The sequence below is a fragment of the Panulirus ornatus genome, chromosome 18 (genome assembly GCF_036320965.1).
Source record: "Panulirus ornatus isolate Po-2019 chromosome 18, ASM3632096v1, whole genome shotgun sequence".
Taxonomy (NCBI): Eukaryota; Metazoa; Arthropoda; class Malacostraca; order Decapoda; family Palinuridae; genus Panulirus; species Panulirus ornatus.
The window spans coordinates 9,076,690-9,092,549 of record NC_092241.1 but is presented as its reverse complement, the minus strand read 5'-3'; the positions used below and the strand labels follow the sequence as shown (position 1 = coordinate 9,092,549).

At 40.9% G+C, this 15,860-nt stretch overlaps 1 protein-coding gene and 1 long non-coding RNA gene across 6 annotated transcripts in view; one reads left to right on the top strand and one right to left on the bottom strand.

The window, feature by feature from the left end:
• Positions 1 to 7,937, top strand: LOC139754986 (uncharacterized). Its single transcript, XR_011713999.1, has 2 exons — positions 1 to 580; positions 1,918 to 7,937. It is a non-coding gene; the product is annotated as an uncharacterized lncRNA (long non-coding RNA).
• The window catches only part of LOC139754985 (N-acylneuraminate-9-phosphatase), a 68,127-nt gene continuing 59,798 nt past the window's right edge, over positions 7,532 to 15,860 (bottom strand). For 3 of the 5 annotated variants that reach the window (XR_011713998.1, XM_071672855.1, XM_071672857.1), the window contains 3 exons: positions 12,826 to 14,513; positions 9,158 to 9,431; positions 7,532 to 8,378 (listed from right to left, as the gene is read on the bottom strand). The gene's annotated coding sequence lies outside the window, so the exon portion shown is untranslated. The remainder of the gene's footprint in view (positions 8,379 to 9,157; positions 9,432 to 12,825; positions 14,514 to 15,860) is intronic. The other 2 variants (XM_071672856.1, XM_071672859.1) reach the window with 2 other exon arrangements.

The window sequence follows — 15,860 nt, the reverse complement described above, 5'->3', positions numbered from 1 at the left end:
ATTCTCCCTAAAATTTAATGATACTCTCTTAACCCTAACTCTCATTTGCCCTCTTTTTCACCTCTTGCACCTTTCTCTTGACCTCCTGCCTCTTTCTTTTATACATCTCCCTCTCATTTGCATTATTTCCATGCAAAAATCGTCCAAATGCCTCTCTCTCTTCTCTTTTACTAATAATCTTACTTCATCCCACCACTCACTACCTTTCTAATCTGCTTCTCATGCCACAAGTATCCTTTCCGCAAGCCATCACTGCTTCCCTAAATACATCCCATTCCTCCCCCACTTACCTAACATCCTTTACTCTTACCTTTTTCCATTCTGCACTCAGTCTCTCCTGGTACTTCCTCACACAAGTCTCCTTCCCAAGCTCGCTCACTCTCACCACTCTCTTCACCCCAACATTCTTCTTTTCTGAAAACCTCTATAAATCTTCACCTTCGCCTCCACAAGATAATGATAAGACATCCCTCCAGTTGCACCTCTCAGCACATTAACATCCAAAAGTCTCTCTTTCAGGCACCTATCAATTAACACGTAATCCAATAATGCTTTCTGGCCATCTCTCCTACTTGCATAGGTTTTTTTTTTTTTTTTTTTTTTTTTTTTTTTTTTTTTATACTTTGTCGCTGTCTCCCGCGTTTGCGAGGTAGCGCAAGGAAACAGACGAAAGAAATGGCCCAACCCCCCCCCCCATACACATGTACATACACACGTCCACACACGCAAATATACATACCTACACAGCTTTCCATGGTTTACCCCAGACGCTTCACATGCCTTGCTTCAATCCACTGACAGCACGTCAACCCCTGTATACCACATGACTCCAATTCACTCTATTTCTTGCCCTCCTTTCACCCTCCTGCATGTTCAGGCCCCGATCACACAAAATCTTTTTCACTCCATCTTTCCACCTCCAATTTGGTCTCCCTCTTCTCGTTCCCTCCACCTCCGACACATATATCCTCTTGGTCAATCTTTCCTCACTCATTCTCTCCATGTGCCCAAACCATTTCAAAACACCCTCTTCTGCTCTCTCAACCACGCTCTTTTTATTTCCACACATCTCTCTCACCCTTACGTTACTTACTCGATCAAACCACCTCACACCACACATTGTCCTCAAACATCTCATTTCCAGCACATCCATCCTCCTGCGCACATCTCTATCCATAGCCCACGCCTCGCAACCATACAACATTGTTGGAACCACTATTCCCTCAAACATACCCATTTTTGCTTTCCGAGATAATGTTCTCGACTTCCACACATTTTTCAAGGCTCCCAAAATTTTCGCCCCCTCCCCCACCCTATGATCCACTTCCGCTTCCATGGTTCCATCCGCTGACAGATCCACTCCCAAATATCTAAAACACTTCACTTCCTCCAGTTTTTCTCCATTCAAACTCACCTCCCAATTGACTTGACCCTCACCCCTACTGTACCTAATAACCTTGCTCTTATTCACATTTACTCTCAACTTTCTTCTTCCACACACTTTACCAGACTCAGTCACCAGCTTCTGCAGTTTCTCACATGAATCAGCCACCAGCGCTGTATCATCAGCGAACAACAACTGACTCACTTCCCAAGCTCTCTCATCCCCAACAGACTTCATACTTGCCCCTCTTTCCAGGACTCTTGCATTTACCTCCCTTACAACCCCATCCATAAACAAATTAAACAACCATGGAGACATCACACACCCCTGCCGCAAACCTACATTCACTGAGAACCAATCACTTTCCTCTCTTCCTACACGTACACATGCCTTACATCCTCGATAAAAACTTTTCACTGCTTCTAACAACTTGCCTCCCACACCATATATTCTTAATACCTTCCACAGAGCATCTCTATCAACTCTATCATATGCCTTCTCCAGATCCATAAATGCTACATACAAATCCATAGGTATACTTATGTATATCTCTCTTTTCAAACCAGGTATTCCCAATAACCAGTCCCTTTTCAGCACACATATCTACAAGCTCTTCACCATTTCCATTTACAACACTGAACACCCCATGTACTATTTTCTCTCAACTGCCACATTACTCACCTTTGCATTCAAATCTCCCATCACTATAACCCAGTCTCGTGCATCAAAACTACTAACACACTCACTAGCTGCTCCCAAAACACTTGCCTCTCATGATCTTTCTTCTCATGCCAAGGTGCATAAGCACCAATATTCACCCATCTCTCTCCATCCACTTTCAGTTTTACCCATATCGATCTAGAGTTTACTTTCTTACACTCCATTACATACTCCCACAACTCCTGTTTCTAGAGTAGTGCTACTCCTTCCCTTGCTCTTGCCCTCTCACTAACCCCTGATTTTACTCACAAGACATTCCCAAACCACTCTTCCCCTTTACCCTTGAGCTTCGTTTCACTCAGAGCCAAAACATCCAGGTTCCTTTCGTCAAACATACTACCCATCTCTCACTTTTTTCTCATCTTGGTTACATTCACACACTTTTAGACACCCCAATCTGAGCCTTCAAGGAGGATGAGCACTCCCCGTGTGACTCCTTCTTCTGTTTCCCCTTTTAGAAAGTTAAAATACAAGGAGGGAAGGGTTTATAGCCCCCTGCTCCTGTCCCTTTTAGTCGCCTTCTAAGACACATGAGAAATGCGTGGGAAGTATTCTTTCTCCCCTATCCCCAGGAATAAACCATCTTTTTGTTATAATTTTTTTGAGGTAACTGCTGAAAACCATTAGTATTCATATTTGTTTGTAACAGATACACATTTGGTTTGCCAGAAAAAAAAAAATCATGGGAGTACCTCATATACATGACTGTGGTGCAGTCTCAGTTAAAGAGCTTGCAGCACTTGTGAACAGTATCTCACTAGGTTTCCCTGTATATCATTTTATTCAAAAAATTATGCATGAATAATGATAAGCACAGACTTTAGATTTTTTATATATGTTTTTGAAAATGTCTATTTGCACTAACATTTAATGCAAGTGTTAGGAAGTGTTGTGTCAAAAAGCTCATGAAAGGTTGAGGGAGATTAGGACTAGTAGTATGGAACCATTTCCCTCGAGCCTTATTATGCAAAAGGGTATATTTTATGCTGTCAATACAGAGTACAGTTAGTAGCAATATATATCACTTGTTAATCAAGAGAATACTATACCAAGAACCCTTATGTACATATATTTCCAAACATAATCTCTATCCCTGGGGATAGGGGATTAAGAATACTTCCCACGTATTCCCTGCGTGCCATAGAAGGCGACTAAAAGGGGAGGGAGCGGGGGGCTGGAAATCCTCCCCTCTCGTTTTTTTTTTTTTTTTTCCAAAAGAAGGAACAGAGAATTGGGCCAGGTGAGGGTATTCCTTCAAAGGCCCAGTCCTCTGTTCTTAACGCTACCTCGCTAATGCGGGAAATGGCGAATAGTTTGAAAGAAAGAAGAAAATCTCTGATATACCTGTTGCTGTCACTTGTTACATAGGAATTTACTATTTTTTCTTTGAAAATTTACGTACTCCATTAGTTTATTTCTTATTTAAGCGAGTCTCTTTTCTGTATCAACACTGCTAACAGAGTTTTCAATCATTATCCCATTATTAAATAGTCAGCAGTTCAATTTTTTGGGGAGAGATGTAGGATCAATTAATAATTGGTAAAAGTTTCAAATTTCGATGCCTCAAGATGATAGTTTTCTGTATTATGTCTCACCCTGCCTTCTCATGCTGGCTTTCACCTTCCGCAAACCTTTCACAACCCCTTCTCTGCTCACCAAACCATTCTCCCTGACCCTTTCACTTTGCACTCCACCCAGACCAAAACACACCTATATCTGCCTCTCTTATCATCAAACACATTCAACAAACCTTCAAAATATCCACTCCATCTTTTCACCTCATCACTACTTGTTATTACCTCCCCATTTGCCCCCTTCTCTTGTCTTACACACTTTATTTAACTCCTTCCAAAATATCTTTTTATTCTCCCTAAAATTCAATGTTGTGGATGAGAGAGCTTGGGAAGTGAGTCAGTTGTTGTTCGCTGATGATACAGCGCTGGTGGTCGATTCATGTGAGAAACTGCAGAAGCTGGTGACTGAGTTTGATAAAGTGTGTGAAAGAAGAAAGTTAAGAGTAAATGTGAATAAGAGCAAGGTTATTAGGTACAGTAGGGTTGAGGGTCAAGTCAATTGGGAGGTAAGTTTGAATGGAGAAAAACTGGAGGAAGTAAAGTGTTTTAGATATCTGGGAGTGGATCTGGCAGCGGATGGAACCATGGAAGCAGAAGTGAATCATAGGGTGGGGGAGGGGGCGAAAATCCTGGGAGCCTTGAAGAATGTGTGGAAGTCGAGAACATTATCTCGGAAAGCAAAAATGGGTATGTTTGAAGGAATAGTGGTTCCAACAATGTTGTACAGTTGCGAGGCGTGGGCTATGGATAGAGTTGTGCGCAGGAGGGTGGATGTGCTGGAAATGGGATGTTTGAGGACAGTGTGTGGTGTGAGGTGGTTCGATCGAGTAAGTAATGTAAGGGTAAGAGAGATGTGTGGAAATAAAAAGAGCGTGGTTGAGAGAGCAGAAGAGGGTGTTTTGAAATGGTTTGGGCACATGGAGAGAATGAGTGAGGAAAGATTGACCAAGAGGATATATGTGTTGGAGGTGGAGGGAACGAGGAGAAGAGGGAGACCAAATTCGAGGTGGAAAGATGGAGTGAAAAAGATTTTGAGTGATCGGGGCCTGATCATGCAGGAGGGTGAAAGGCGGGCAAGGAATAGAGTGAATTGGATCGATGTGGTATACTTGGGTTGACGTGCTGTCAGTGGATTGAATCAGGGCATGTGAAGCGTCTGGGGTAAACCATGGAAAGCTGTGTGGGGCCTGGATGTGGAAAGGGAGCTGTGATTTCGGGCATTATTGCATGACAGCTAGAGACTGAGTGTGAACGAATGAGGCCTTTGTTGTCTTTTCCTAGCGCTACCCCTGCACACGAGGGGGGAGGGGGATGGTATTCCATGTGTGGTGAGGTGGCGATGGGAATGAATAAAGGCAGTGTGAATTGTGTGCATGGGTATATATGTATGTGTCTGTGTGTGTATATATATGTGTACATTGAGATATATAGGTATGTATATTTGCGTGTGTGGACGTGTGTGTGTATATACATGTGTATGGGGGTGGGTTGGGCCATTTCTTTCGTCTGTTTCCTTGCGCTACCTTGCAAATGCGGGAGACAGCGACAAAGCAAAATAATAATAATAATAATAAAAATTCAATGATACTCTCTCGCCCCAACTCTCTTTTTCACCTCTTGCTCCTTCTCTTGACCTCCTTCCTCATTCATATATATCTTTCCCAGTCATTTGCATTACTTCCCTGCAAAAGTCGCCCCAATGTCTCTCTCTCTTCTCTTTCACTAACAATCTTGCTTTTTCATCCCACCATTCACTACCTTTTCTAATCTTCCCACCTCCCACCTTTCTCATGCCACATGGCATCTTTTGTGCAAGCCATCACTGCTTCCCTAAATACATCCCATTCCTCCCCAACTCCCCTTACTTCATTTGCTCTCACCTTTTGCCATTCTGCATTCAGTCTCTTCTGGTATTTTCTGACACGTCTCCTTTTTAAGCTCACTTACTCTCTTCTCCCCAACATTTTCTCTTTTGAAAACCTCTACAAATCTTCACCTTTGCCTCCACAAGATAATGATCAGGCATCCCTCCAGCTGCCCCTCTCAGGACATTAACATCCAACAGCCTCTCTTTGACATGCCTATCAATTAACATACAATCAAATAACGCCTTCTGGCCATCTCTCCTACTCACATACATATACTTATGTATATCTCTTTTTATACCAGGTATTCCCAATCACCACACAAATCCACAAGCTCTTCACCATTTCCATTCACAACACTGAACACCCCATGTACACCAATTATACCCTCAACTGCCACGTTTCTCACCTTTGCATTCAAATCACCCATCACTAAAACCCGGTCTTGTGCATCAAAGTTGCTAACACACTCACTCAGCTGCTCTCAGAATACTTGCCTTTTATGATCTTTGTTCTGATGACCGGGTGCATAGGCACCAACAATCACCCATCTCTCTCCATCCACTTTCACCCATATCAATCTAGAGTTCTCTCTTACACTCTATACCATATTCCCACCACTCCTGCTTCAGGAGTGCTACTCCTTCCTTTGCTCTTGTCCTCTCACTAACCCCTGACTTAACTCCCAAACCACTCTTCCCTTTTACTCTTTAAGGGAATATCCTCACTTGGCCCCCTTCTCTCCTCCCCTTTTGGAAAATTAAAAAAAAAAAAAAAGGGGGGGGGGGGGGGAAGGATTTCCAGCCCCCCCCCTGCTCCCTCCCCTTTTAGTCGCCTTCTACAACACACAGGGAAAACGTGGGAAGTATTCTTTCTCCCCTATCCCCAGGGGAGCCTGGATGTGGAAAGGGAGCTGTGGTTTCGGTGCATTATTACTTGACAGCTAGAGACTGAGTGTGAACGAATGGGGCCTTTGTTGTCTTTTCCTAGCGCTACCTCGCACACATGAGGGGGGGGAGGGGGTTGTTATTCCATGTGTGGCGAGGTGGTGATGGGAATGAATAAAGGCAGACATTCATACTTGCCTTTATCCATTCCTGTTGCTGCCCCAGTGGAAACAGCATTGCTACCCCCCTGCTTGTGAAGTAGCGCCAGGAAAACAGACTAAAATAATACACCAAAACTACAGCTAACTATCCACCACATCCAGGTCCTTTAAGGCTCAGTCCTCTGTTCTTAATGCTACCTCACTAATGCACTCCTTTCCCAAGTTTTGCTTTCATCTGTCTTATCATTCCATGTATCCCTGGGGATAGGGAGAAAGAATACTTCCCACGTATTCCCTGCATGTTGTAAAAGAGAAGGAAGTGGGAGATTGAAAAGCCTGTTTGCAGATAATACATTTTGTTTACCGAGTGAAAAGGAGTTGCAGAAGTTTGAGAGTCACTGTGTTTGAAAGGACACGGTAAAAGTATAAATTTTGTAAAACCATATAGTGTACTAAAATGTGCCCAGGTTATGTGGGATGAATGATTTCCTGGAAGAGGTGTGAGAATTTAGTGAAATGGAAGGAGAGCAGTATAGGGTAAAAATAATTATCACCTAGAGCTAATAAAGGGTAGAGTTGTAAGTATGGTATAAGTACATATAAAAAAAAAAATGCCATTTGAGGGGAGCATGTGATGTAGCAAGATTGAATAAAGAAAGGTGTTTCAGAGAGGAGGCATGGCAGAGTGCAAAAATGAAAGATGGAATTTACAAGGAGAGTGTATGATAGTATATTTAAAGGAGGTAGGTGTGAAAAGAAAATATGTAACATGGGATATAGAGAGGAAGCATACTGGAGGGAGGAAAAAAAGAAATATTGGTGCATGTAGGGATGTACAGGTGAAGACTTAATGTGTGTCTGAAGGGAACAAGTGTTGGATATAAATAATCTAGTAACACCTTACAGTAGCTATGGAAAAGGTGTAATAAAACAGATCGACTGATATATAAGCATACTGCCTTAATCAATAAACATTATGGTTTGTTATTTTATGATCCAGATTCACAGTTTATTAATCATTTGCCATAAACTGGTAGTATTTTTATAAGAGTAAATCTTTAGGAAGTCTGTAACAATTGCTGTTAAACTAAATATACTGACAAAGGCCTTTAGCTTCAATGAGGACAGCAGTTTGAATTTGCAAACATTATTCTACTGTATAGGTAAATGTAGTAGAAGTGCTTGGACCATAATTGGCAGCATATAGGATTGTGATATGACAAATGCATCATGACCAGTGGTATATACATAGCACTTGAATATGTACACATTTCCAGTAATTTTTGTATTGCATTTATTATGTCCTGTGGTCCATATATCTAGTTCATTATACCTTGTGGCCCATATATCATTTTTACTATATCCTGTGGTCCATATCAGTATTTACTGTATCTTGAGGTCTGTATCCTGTGGTCCATATCAGTATTTACTATATCTTGAGGTCTGTATCCTGTGGTCCATATCAGTATTTACTGTATCTTGAGGTCTGTATCCTGTGGTCCATATCAGTATTTACTGTATCTTGAGGTCTGTATCTTGTGGTCCTTATCAGTTTTTACTGTATCTTGAGGTCTGTATGTCCAATGTTCTGTCACTTGGTTTTGAATTCATCGTGTATATGAGAAGCACTGATGTCCTCGCATTTCAGAATCGATTTCATCGTTCATCAATGGGCTACTGGAGTCTAATGTGGGTGTGCTCTTCCCTGGATCCTACTCCTTTTCAGGAAAATCACAAATGACATCTTCAAGGGCTTCTCTGATCTCTTCATCACTGAGACCCCCGGTCTGAAACAGAACAAACTTTCATCAGTATTACTGTGTTACTTTTGTATCTATTATTGCCCCTATATTTTCATGAAAGATTCACTCTCTAGATTGGTGATTCAATTAAATATCTATCATACAATTACAAAGTTATTTGGGTAAATAAGAATTAAATAACATATATACAGATGGTGATAAAGAACAAAGAAGATCCTTGTGTAAAGCAACCTCCATACTTTAAGCAATTTTCAAAAAAGTTTCATGAAACTGTCTCCCTAAGTAAAGCAGTTCTGATTGCATTAGGATATCTGCCACAGAAACTCTCAGCTATTCTTCACTGAGATCTGTAAACTCACACGAGTCTGTTACATTACGTAACATGTTGACATCCAAGTATACTGTGTCATGGTGAATGCAGATCTATACAACTGAATCTACATGGTGCAAATACTTCTGATTTCTCACAACTGATGCATTATTTTAAAATATGCAGCACCTTTCTCGGCATGACATGGGGAAATAAAGTGGAAGAGTACTTGGAGGAAGAATGCATGGAATGGTGTATGCAAGGGAGGCATGTAAAGGTCATCAGTAAAGAGAGACTTTCCCATGGCCACCCCATTGATGAGAGTTCCTGGAGGTAACGAGCCTCAGAGATACTGATACATAAATAGATTTATCATCTTTCTAGCCATTATACAATTTAACTAACTCAGGATCTCAGGTTTAACAGGTCTTACGTAAATACAAAAAGGCTTTGGCCTTTAATACAGAAAAGTGTTGCTGCTTGAAGTACTGACCTTGGATATGGAGAGGTTGGCTAGGAAGTCTACAGTGTAGCGCTGGTGAAGCTGGGCAGGATGGAACTGGGATATATGTAGAGGCGTTCTCGTTGTTGTTACGGGGGTTTACTGTTCCCTTTGTGGCTACCTTTTCAGGATTGTTGTGGCTTCTCTTCTTTCTCCAGATTAAGGTGGTGCCATTTTGTAATAACGAATGGAATCATGACCATTAACATCCATGCTGCTATGTGGAGTCATCCACCTTCATCAACAATGTTGCATTACCACATACCTGAAATGAATTATTTATAAACTATGGTGTATATTCCACAGTGTGAAGGTGTATTTCACTTCATGTATCAATATGTATCACTTATCCCAGCCTCATCACCAATTTTGTGTTAACACATACCTGTAATGAAATATTCATACACAATAGTATATATATTCCATTCTGTGAAGGACTATTCCACATATATTTATCAAATATCCCAGGCTTGTTAACTCCAGGTGGAGAACAAGAAAACATAATTTTGTCTTAGTTCTACTGTTACTAAGGTCGGGGGGGTCAAAGGTCACTATTCGTGGTTTGATGGGCATGTCCATCATTTGAAATACAATTGCAGTACAGTCAGTAGAGCTTATTACAGCACATACAATATAAACATAAAATACACATAATGATAAATAACAACACATCCACTCAACAATTGAAACTCAAGATGGATATAATGATAAAGTAGAATCCTCATGGTTTAAAAGTTAATCTGACGATGTAAAGTCTTTCAAAAGAGAGTCAAAAGTTGTTTGTCTTTAGGAAATTTTCCCGAAGGAACCTGAAAAATTCGACTTGCATGCTAAGCCTCTGATATGGGGATGCCACCCTGCTTGCCCTAAGCACTTACAAATAGCAACCATTTTTCAATGGCAGTGCATTTATTTCCATCAGTAGGATGATGTCCCTCATTACCACACCAAAAACAACTCATGAGATGCTAATTTGTACTGTCAACCCTCTACAGTAGTCCCAATGACCCACATCCACCCTTAAATGTACTACTGTACAACTCTGCTTTCCCTAATCCCTGTGATCATTCTTTATTGCCAGCAAGGCAGCAGGTTTGGATGGTATTGCAGTGGAATTTATTAAAAAAGGGGGTGACTGTACTGTTGACTGGTTGGTAAGGTTATTTAATGTATGTATGACTCATGGTGAGGTGCCTGAGGATTGGCGGAATGCTTGCATAGTGCCATTGTACAAAGGCAAAGGGGATAAGAGTGAGTGCTCAAATTACAGAGGTATAAGTTTGTTGAGTATTCCTGGTAAATTATATGGGAGAGTATTGATTGAGAGGGTGAAGGCATGTACAGAGCATCAGATTGGGGAAGAGCAGTGTGGTTTCAGAAGTGGTAGAGGATGTGTGGATCAGGTGTTTGCTTTGAAGAATGTATGTGAGAAATACTTAGAAAAGCAAATGGATTTGTATGTAGCATTTACGGATCTGGAGAAGGCATATGATAGAGTTGATAGAGATGCTCTGTGGAAGGTATTAAGAACATATGGTGTGGGAGGCAAGTTGTTAGAAGCAGTGAAAAGTTTTTATCGAGGATGTAAGGCATGTGTACTTGTAGGAAGAGAGGAAAGTGATTGGTTCTCAGTGAATGTAGGTTTGCGGCAGGGGTGTGTGATGTCTCCATGGTTGTTTAATTTGTTTATGGATGGGGCTGTTAGGGAGGTGAATGCAAGTTTTGGAAAGAGGGGCAAGTATGAAGTCTGTTGTGGATGAGGGAGCTTGGGAAGTGAGTCAGTTGTTGTTCGCTGATGATACAGCGCTAGAGGCTGATTCATGTGAGAAACTGCAGAAGCTGGTGACTGAGTTTGGTAAAGAGTGTGAAAGATGAAAGTTAAGAGTAAATGTGAATAAGAGCAAGGTTATTAGGTACAGTAGGGTTGAGGGTCAAGTCAATTGGGAGGTAAGTTTGAATGGAGAAAAACCGGAGGAAGTAAAGTGTTTTAGATATCTGGGAGTGGATCTGGCAGCGGATGGAACCATGGAAGCGGAAGTGAATCATAGGGTGGGGGAGGGGGAGAAAATCCTGGGAGCCTTGAAGAATGTTTGGAAGTTGAGAACATTATCTCGGAAAGCAAAAATGGGTATGTTTGAAGGAATAGTTGTTCCAACAATGTTGTATGGTTGCGAGGCGTGGACTATGGATAGAGTTGTGCGCAGGAGGCTGGATGTGCTGGAAATGAGATGTTTGAGGACAATGTGTAGTGTGAGGTGGTTTGATCGAGTAAGTAATGTAAGGGTAAGAGAGATGTGTGGAAATAAAAAGAGCGTGGTTGAGAGAGCAGAAGAGGGTGTTTTGAAATGGTTTGGGCACATGGAGAGAATGAGTGAGGAAAGATTGACCAAGAGGATATATGTGTCGGAGGTGGAGGGAACGAGGAGAAGTGGGAGACCAAATTGGAGGTGGAAAGATGGAGTGAAAAAGATTTTGTGTGATCGGGGCCTGAACATGCAGGAGGGTGAAAGGAGGGCAAGGAATAGAGTAAATTGGATCGATGTGGTATACCGGGGTTGACGTGCTGTCAGTGGATTGAATCAGGGCATGTGAAGCGTCTGGGGTAAACCATGGAAAGTTGTCTGGGGCCTGGATGTGGAAAGGGAGCTGTGATTTTGGGCATTATTGCATGACAGCTAGAGACTGAGTGTGAACGAATGGGGCCTTTGTTGTCTTTTCCTAGTGCCACCTCGCACACATGAGGGGGGAAGGGGATGGTATTCCATGTGTGGCGAGGTGGCGATGGGAATGAATAAAGGCAGACAGTGTGAATTGTGTGCATGGGTATATATGTATGTGTCTGTGTGTGTATATATATATATGTGTACATTGAGATGTATAGGTATGTATATTTGTGTGTGTGGACGTGTATGTATATACATTGTGTATGGGGGTGGGTCGGGCCATTTCTTTCGTCTGTTTCCTTGCGCTACCTCGCAAACGCGGGAGACAGCGACAAAGCAAAATAAATAAATAATATTTTTTGTAAGTGATGTTTTACCATCAACTACATGTTGTGTTTGGTGTAAAGCAACCTCCATACTTTAAGCAATTTTCAGAAAAGTTTCTACATCAAACTGTCTCCCTAAGTAAAGCAGTTCTGATTGCATTAGGATATCTGCCACAGAAACTCTCAGCTATTGTTCACCAAGATCTGTAAACTCACATGAGTCTGTTATATTACGTAACATGTTGACATCCAAGTATAGTGTCATGGTGGATAGATCTATAGAACTGAACCTACATGGTGCAAATACTTCTGATTTCTCACAACTGATGCATTATTTTAAAATATGCAGCACCTTTCTCGGCCTGACATGGGGAAAGAAAGTGGAAGAGTACATGGAGGAAGAGAAATGGTGTCAGAATGCATGGAATGGTGTATGCGAGGGGGGCATGTAAAGGTCATCAGTAAATAGAGACTTTCCCATGGCCACTCCATTGATGGGAGTTCCTGGAGGTAATAGGCCTCAGAGATATTGATATATAAATAGATTTATCACCTTTCGAGCCATTATACACATTAACTAACTCAGGATCTCAGTTTTAACAGGTCTTACGTAAATACAAAAAGGCTTTAGCCTTTAACACAAAAAAGTGTTGCAGCTTGAAGTACTGACCTTGGATATGGAGAGGTTGGCTAGGGAGTCTACAGTTTAGCACTGGTGAAGCTGGGCAGGATATATGTAGAGGCATTCTTGTTGTTTTTACAGGGGTATACTGTTCCCTCTGTGGAACCAATGTTGCATTACCACATACCTGTAATGAAGCATTTATTAACTATGGTGTATATTCCACAGTGTGAAGGTGTATTCCACTTCATGTATCAATATGTATCACTTATCCCAGCCTTATCACCTTTGTGTTAACACATACCTGTAATGAAATATTCATACACAATAGTATATATATTCCATTCTGTGAAGGACTATTCCACTTATATCTATCAAATACCCCAGGCTTGTTAACTCTAGGTGGAGAATAAGAAAACATAATTTTGTCTTATTTCTGCTGTTGCAAAGGTCGGAGGGTCAAAGGTCACTATTCCCGGTTTGATGGGCACGTCCATCATTTGAAATACAACTGCAGTACAGTCAATAGACCTTATTACAGCACATACAATATAAACATAAAATATACATAATGATAACAACACACCCACACAACAACTGAAACTCAAGATGGATATAATGATGAAGTAGAATCCTCGTGGTATAAAAGTCAATCTGACGATGTAAAGTCTTTCAAAAGAGAGTCAAAAGCTGTTTGTCTTCAGGAAAATTTCCGGAAGGAACCTGAAGGAAACTTACAAATATTACATCTGCGGCAATCTTTTTTCAGTGGCAAGGCATTTATTTCCATCAGTAGGATGATGTCCCTCATAACCACACCAAAAACAACTTATGAGATGCAATTTGTACTGTCAGCCTTCTGCAGTTTTCCCAATGACCCACCTCCACCCTTAACTGTACTACTGTACAACTCTGCTTTCCCTAATCCCTGTGCTCATTCTTTATTGCCAACACACTTTTTGTAAGAGATGTATTACCATCAACTACATTTTGTGTTTAGTGTAAAGCAACCTGCATACTTTAAGCAATTTTCAGAAAAGTTTCTACATCAAACTTTCTCCCTAAGTAAAGCAGTTCTGATTACATTAGGATATCTGCCACAGAAACTCTCAGCTATTGTTCACCGAGATCTGTAAACTCACGAGTCTGTTACATTATGTAACATGTTGGCATCCAAGTATATTGTGTCATGGTGGATGCAGATCCATACAACTGAACCTACATGGTGCAAATACTTCTGATTTCTCACAACTGATGCATTATTTTAAAATATGCAGCACCTTTCTAGGCATGACATGGGGAAATAAAGTGGAAGGTACATGGAGGAAGAGAAATGGTGGAAGAATGCATGGAATGGTGTATGTGAGGGAGGCATGTAAAGGTCATCAGTAAATTGAGACTTTCCCATGGCCACCCAACTGATGGGAGTTCCTGGAGGTAATAGGCCTCAGAGATATTGATATGTAAATAGATTTATCATCTTTCAAGCCATTATACACATTAACTAACTCAGGATCTCAGTTTTAACAGGTCTTACATAAATACAAAAAGGCTTTGGCCTTTAACACAAAAAAGTGTTGCTGCTTGAAGTACTGACCTTGGATATGGAGAGGTTGGCTAGGGAGTCTACAGTTTAGCACTGGTGAAGCTGGGCAGGATATATGTAAAGGCATTCTTGTTGTTTTTACAGGGGTATACTGTTCCCTCTGTGGAACCAATGTTGCATTACCACATACCTGTAATGAAGCATTTATAAACTATGGTGTATATTCCACAGTGTGAAGGTGTATTCCACTTCATGTATCAATATGTATCACTTATCCCAGCCTTATCACCTTTGTGTTAACACATACCTGTAATGAAATATTCATACACAATAGTATATATATTCCATTCTGTGAAGGACTATTCCACTTATATCTATCAAATACCCCAGGCTTGTTAACTCTAGGTGGAGAATAAGAAAACATAATTTTGTCTTATTTCTGCTGTTGCTAAGGTCGGGGGTCAAAGGTCACTATTCCCGGTTTGATGGGCACATCCATCATTTGAAATACAACTGCAGTACAGCACATACAATATAAACATAAAATACACATAATGATAACAACACACCCACACAACAACTGAAACTCAAGATGGATATAATGATAAAGTAGAATCCTCATGGTATAAAAGTCAATCTGACAATGTAAAGTCTTTCAAATGAGAGTCAAAAGCTGTTTGTCTTCAGGAAAATTTCCGGAAGGAACCTGAAGGAAACTTACAAATATAACATCTGCGGCAATCTTTTTTCAGTGGCAAGGCATTTATTTCCATAGTAGGATGATGTCCCTCATAACCACACCAAAAACAACTTATGAGATGCAATTTGTACTGTCAGCCTTCTGCAGTTTTCCCAATGACCCACCTCTACCCTTAACTATACTACTGTACAACTCTGCTTTCCCTAATCCTTGTGCTCATTCTTTATTGCCAACACACTTTTTGTAAGAGATGTATTACCATCAACTACATTTTGTGTTTAGTGTAAAGCAACCTCCATACTTTAAGCAATTTTCAGAAAAGTTTCTACATCAAACTCTCTCCCAAAGTAAAGCAGTTCTGATTACATTAGGATATCTGCCACAGAAACTCTCAGCTATTATTCACCGAGATCTGTAAACTCACGAGTCTGTTACATTATGTAACATGTTGGCATCCAAGTATATTGTGTCATGGTGGATACAACTGAACCTACATGGTGCAAATACTTCTGATTTCTCACAACTGATGCATTATTTTAAAATATGCAGCACCTTTCTAGGCATGACATGGGGAAATAAAGTGGAAAGTACATGGAGGAAGAGAAATGGTGGGAGAATGCATTGAATGGTGTATGCGAGGGAGGCATGTACAGGTCATCAGTAAATTGAGACTTTCCCATGGCCACCCCACTGATGGGAGTTCCTGGAAGTAATGGGCCTTAGACTTTCCCATGGCCACTCCACTGATGGGAGTTCCTGGAGGTAATAGGCCTCAGAGATATTGATATATAAATAGATTTATCATCTTTTGAGCCATTATACACATTAACTAACTCA